The sequence below is a fragment of the Astyanax mexicanus genome, chromosome 24, assembly GCF_023375975.1.
Source record: "Astyanax mexicanus isolate ESR-SI-001 chromosome 24, AstMex3_surface, whole genome shotgun sequence".
NCBI lineage: Eukaryota > Metazoa > Chordata > Actinopteri > Characiformes > Acestrorhamphidae > Astyanax > Astyanax mexicanus.
The window spans coordinates 28,647,168-28,653,167 of record NC_064431.1 but is presented as its reverse complement, the minus strand read 5'-3'; the positions used below and the strand labels follow the sequence as shown (position 1 = coordinate 28,653,167).

Below are 6,000 nucleotides of genomic sequence, written 5' to 3'. Positions count from 1 at the left end.
CATATGCTTCTTTGAGCTGTTTGGATGCTCCCTTATTGTGATTTCAGAATAAAGAAACCTGCATTGACCTAGATCAATTAAGAACCTCAGAGAGTGCACAGCAGGATTAGCCAGCAGACTTCTTCTGAAGGAGGGATCTGTACCTATTGTCTGTGGCAAGTCAGCAGAGGAGGGAGATGTAAGTATTTTCAAATAATGAGTTTTGTGCCTCTGTTAAGCTTGAACTTGCTTGTTCATGTTCTGTCGTTTAGCACAAGTTAAACACGCACACGTTAAACAATTTCAGCTCTTTGTTGAGCAGCAGGCAAAGTTTTTATTTTTTTTAATTATTTACTATTTTTTTACAGATTTATTTTACAGTGTTTGGCTTCTCCAGATCTTTCCATTCTATTTGCAGGGCTTTTCTAACTCAGTTTAAAGAGTTTGGTGTCAGGAATCATATGCTTCTATGAACTGTTTGGTGTCACAATAAGGAAACCCTGCATTGATCCACCCTGGCACCTCCCCTCACCCACTGGAGCCCACCAGAGCCCCACCCACTAGATCAGTTGATGAAACGCCATTTCGGTCTGCTGGGTAAGAACCTCAGGGAGTACACAGCAGGATTAGCCAGCAGACTTTGTCTGAGGGAGGGATCTGTACCTACTGTCTGTGGCAAGTCAGCAGACGAGGGAGATGTAAGTACTTTCAAATAATGAGTTTTGTGCATCTGTTAAGCTTGAACTAGCTTGTTCGTGTTTTGCCATTTAGCACAAGTTAAACGTTAAAAGTTAACCATTAGCTGTGGCCAGCAACAGCTTATTTGCACAAAAGTGAAAGAGCCCTTAAATGGCTCATTCTAAAAGGAACTGAAACTGGCAAGAATGGAACTTGTGAGATCTGGTGAGATTTTCCAGTAGACTTCGTCTGAGGGAAGGATCTGTACCTACTGTCTGTGGCAAGTCAGCAGACAAGGGAGATTTAAGTACTTTAAAATAATGAGTTTTGTGCTTCTATCCCGGTTAAGCATTAATACGACAAGCAAACACTAACGTGTTGTAAGCGCTCAGCGTAAACATGGGGCGTGGCCAGCAACAATTTATTTGCAAACAAAAAAAGTGACAGAGCCCTTAAATGCATCATTCTGAAAGGGACTGAAACTGGTAAAAATAGAGCTGGTGAGATCTCCCACAGATTTTTTTTTTATCAGAATGTGAAACCAAAACTAACCGGAATGAATGTGGAATAACTGCCAACTAGCATTAAGCAAATGAGATCAATCTAATTTGTTGCTAACAGCCACGTTAGCATGTTTGGTTGAGATGTTTCGTTAAGGTCTGGAGTGTCCTGTAGTCTCCTTTCTGTGTGTTTGTAGTATGACAGGTGTCTGATGTAAACTGGAGAAATCCTTAAAGACCACTGTGAAATCCATTCAGTCCACCCACAGATTCGTCATTATCAGTACAGTGATGGCGGCGCTCTGAGCTGAAACTAGCGCTATGGGATGTAAACTGTGGTTTTTAATAAGCTTCTTGCACACTTTTAAAGTTATTAATTCCTCAATTTAAATGTCAGGGCTCTCCACATTCTACCAGTGAGGTGTGGAGTTACTTTGAGCTGGATATCGGTGTAAAAAGTGAGATTTAGAGGTGGGATATTCAACAAAAGTTCACACTCGTTATCACGTTTTACTACACCCAGAGTCCATTTCACACTGGATTTCTACTTTAAGACACGGACAATGAGTTGGAAGCCTTTATAGAATTATAGGCTATTTCACACTGAACACAGTGGGCAGCACATGGTTTTCTTTTTTAAATGTTATTAACTAATAACTTATATATTATGTAATGTAAACTGGATATTAAGATATTTAGTTCTTTTGAGCACAGATGACTTCAACACTTCAGCAATAGAGCTGGATGAATGAATATGTGAGCAGCAGCAGGAGCTTCGTGACCGGGAGTGGTAGTGATGATGATGGTGGTGGTGATAGTGGTGGGTGTGTGTGTGTGTGTGTTGGGGGGTGTAGGTTGGGTGTAGAGGAGGGATGATCATTTTTGTCCACCAACGATATGAAACACAGCGCGCGCGCAGCTGAACGTGCACACAGCTTTGCGTCTACCTGAGGACCACGTCTGTCCGCTCGCGTGCAGAGAGAGAGAGCACTGCTCCTGGGTTGGTTGGAGGGCTGGTTGTTTTTTGTTTGCGTGCATGCGTGTGTGTGTGACGCTCGCGCACCCGCCCGCCTGACCGCCTCTCGTGCGCGTCTCTCGTTCGAAGTTGCGCGTGCACGTGCGCCACAGCTTCGCCAAGGTGTGCGAAGGCGCCTTCGCTGTTCAGCACCGCGGACAGCAGCAACTCGCGCCCATGCACCTGCGCTCACCTGCGCTCGCGGACGGCTGCAGGTGCGAACTGAGAACTGAGAACTCCACTGGCGCGCGTGTGCATGCGTATGTGTGTTTCTGTCTGGTTGCACGCGAAGACAAGTTTGCTGATCCAATGATCCGGACTGTCGGAAGTCTTTACAGGTAAGCGATCTGAAAACATTACACGCCTGACAAACACCACGCCTCGCGCACTTTAAATTTAAGTTTAAATCTTAATGATAATAACTCAATAATACAGGCTGTGCATAAGTTACCGGGTAACCAGTCTTCTGCATTCAAATATACACCCATATCTGACTATTTGACAACTAAGTCCACGCTCATGCACGTGCAAAGCGCGTGTAATTAGTTGCGCGCACAATTTACATTCATTCAGGTGGCATAGGCTTAAAATAAGTTTATGATATATACAAAGAGCCCATCCCACTTTCTTTGTTTACTAAAAAAACAAATTTATCTCAGTGCTGATTCTATATTTTAAAATGATCGACAATTAATTATCACAAGAATTATAGTAACAAAATTTGCTCTGCAAAATTAAATATATATATAAAAAATTATATGCTATTTTAAGCATCAGGCTACTTTTGTCACTTCACTCCAGGAATGATTATAACAACTGACATTTGTTGGAGGTTTATAAACTACCCAAGTACAGTTTATATAAAGGCTAGAAAGGGTTATAAACTACTCGTTGGAATAAGTTTTCTGTACATCCATGTCAGTTATTCAGGTCTATGTTAGTTACGCTTTTTGGAATAAGCCTTAATAAATGATTATTCTTGTTTGTGTCACTGACAATAGTTGGATTAAATGCCTGTATAATACATTTTGTTTAGTCATGGCTTCATGAATGTTTATAATTGTCAATTGTCACTATAACAATTGCTATATATAGTAAGTCTGTCAGAGACATTATTTGGAAAGAGATATTTGTTACAACAAGGTGTTCTGAATGTATATGTATGTCTATTCTCAGTAACACTTGTTAAAACAAGCTCATGTTAACATAACGTTACAGCAAGCAAATATGAATGCTTACGTAGGACACATAAAGGTTTATGTAGGTCCATGATCATCACACTTTTTGGGATAAGCATTATCCTAATGTAGATATATGTCAGATATATACCAACAAGTGTCAGTTACCAAACCCCACCCTTGACTGATGCTTATTGGACTTAGCCTTTATAAATATTTATACAGGTTTATGTCAGGGTTATGTAGCTGTTGTTAAGCCTTACTAAATGCTGCTCTATAGGGGATGTGTTACTAAAACTCAACCTTTAACCCTGATTTAAAATGAATGTCAATTGACCTTGCATACAGCTCTGGAAAAAAAGACGAGTTTCTTTGATTTTACTAAATGAGAAACCTTTGGAATATAACTAAGAGGAAGATGTATGATCTTAAGGCATCAAACCAAGCTGAACTGCTTTAAATTTTGCACCAGGAGTGAGTAGCATAAAGTTATGCAAAAGCAGTATGAAAGACTGGTGGAGGAGAACATGATGCCAAGATGCATGAAAACTGTGATTAAAACCAGGGTTATTCCACCAAATATTAATATATGAACTCTTAAAACTGAAAGCTTTGAGTCTTTTTTGTTATTTCAGCCATATAATAATAAACATATAATAAAACCAGAATGTTAATTGTACTGTAAATCAGAAAAACTGATTCAGAAACTGAAGTGGTCTATGGTCTATAATTTTTTTAGAGCTGTTTGTTACACATGATATATAACATGTTTATAGCCTGTTTATAGCCTGTGATTCATTACTAATAAACCTGTAAGATCTCTTATTTACACATCGCTTACATAACTTACATTCCCTCACACCTCACTCAGACTGTGCGGGTAAAGTTAAAGGTAAAACAGCCAGTTAATGAATCTTCGCTTGTATGTCGCTCTATTTATAGGACTTTTTTATTTTTAATTATCTCCACTTTTCATGTGGTTTAGCCAGCTGGCAAATTTTCAGTAGATTTCATTAGGTTGCATCCACCACTTTCACTGCTTTAATTAGAGAGAACCAAGCGCATGCAGGAAGTCGTCACACACACACACACTCTCTCTCTCTCTCTCTCTCTCTCTCTCTCTCTCTCTCTCTTTTTCTCTCTCACACACACACACCTCTGCCAAGCATCACACTTATTTTACATAACAGTGTATGTATAGCTGCCCGCCCACATGCGATCCCTTTCAAGATGCTCGGTGTGTGTGTTTTATTCATGGCTCTCATGCCTCTCATGCTATAATAATGCATCTTTACCGCTCGCCCCAAAGAGATCCGGCGCCTTGTTTTGACAGCAGTGTGGCTTCATTCATTTCGGTCTTGCTGCCACTCATTTAACACAAACACTCTTCAGCTGATTCTTCTGAGCATGAATAACACTTCACCTCTAGAGTTGCTCATAACAAAAAACACTGTGAATGCCACATTCAGCCTCTTTTCGCACAGCCAGACATGAATAGATTAAGGCTTAAGGGGGGGCTTTTTCTTTTTTTTCTATGAGAAACCTCTCAGTTTCAAGTGCCTCCTTCAGTAGAACAAGCCAAGAACCTCTTTACCTACAGCCTATCAGCCATGAGAAGCTGAAGCAGAGTCAACCAAGACCCCCGTTCAAATCCCCCCAGCATTGCTCATAGCGTCAGAATGAAAGACCTGGAAGCTCTAGACTCTAGACTAGGTTGCAATAGGTCTAGAAGCTTTGTTTTTATGCTTGTTTCCAATCGACAAGAATACTTAATACTATGATTCTGTGATTCTCGATATACAGCGCTGGGAAAAAAATAAGAATTAAGAAAAAAATAAATAAAATAAGAACAATTCTGAATCAGTTTCTCTGATTTTGCTTTTTATAGGTTTAAGTCTGAGGAAAATGAGAAAATGAGAAGTGGGTAAAATAACAAAAAGATGCAGAGATTGCAGACTGCAAAAAAAGTTCATATTCATAAAGTTTTAAGAAAGTTCAGAAATCAATATTCAGTGGAATAACCCTGTTTTTTAATGACAGTTGTTATGCATTTTGGCATGTTCTCACTCCATCAGTCTTACACACTGCTTTTGGATAACTTTATGCCTTTACTCCTGGTGCAAAAATTCAAGCAGTTCAGCTTGGTGGTTTGATGGCTTGTGATCATCTAGCTTTATCATCTTCCTCTTGATTATACTCCAGAGGGTTTCAATTTGATAAAATCAAAGAAACTCATCATTTTTAAATGATCTATTTTTTTTCTACAGCTGTATTGCAAGACAATAGACAATTTACTAGGATACTTAACCACTTCTGTGTTACTGAAGAGGATAAAATACTTCTAAATAAGCAAATCACAGGAATTATGGATTTATTGGTGTAAGTTTCACAGAATTTAACAACCAATATTCCTCTAATGAACCCTGTTCATTTCATTATACCGCCACCATGTGGAGTAATGAAGCAGTAACTGTATTACAAGTTCAAGTTGGGGGAGAGTCTTAGGAAGATGAGAGCGCCTATGTTTCAATAAAAATATAGATAATTGACGTCACATATTAACAATGTATTGCAAACAAAAAATATATGATATATCGCAATATCAATATTTTGTCCCATCCCTAATTCATAACCTGAAAAGGTTTGAATG

The 6,000-nt window shown here is 39.2% G+C and overlaps 1 protein-coding gene across 2 annotated transcripts in view; it reads left to right on the top strand.

Moving 5' to 3' along the window:
• The first annotated feature begins 2,030 nt into the window (after nt 1–2,030).
• Nucleotides 2,031–6,000, top strand: part of grm2b (glutamate receptor, metabotropic 2b) — a 42,443-nt gene continuing 38,473 nt past the window's right edge. For both annotated transcript variants that reach the window (XM_007254548.4, XM_007254549.4), the window contains exon 1: nt 2,031–2,510. The gene's annotated coding sequence lies outside the window, so the exon portion shown is untranslated. The remainder of the gene's footprint in view (nt 2,511–6,000) is intronic.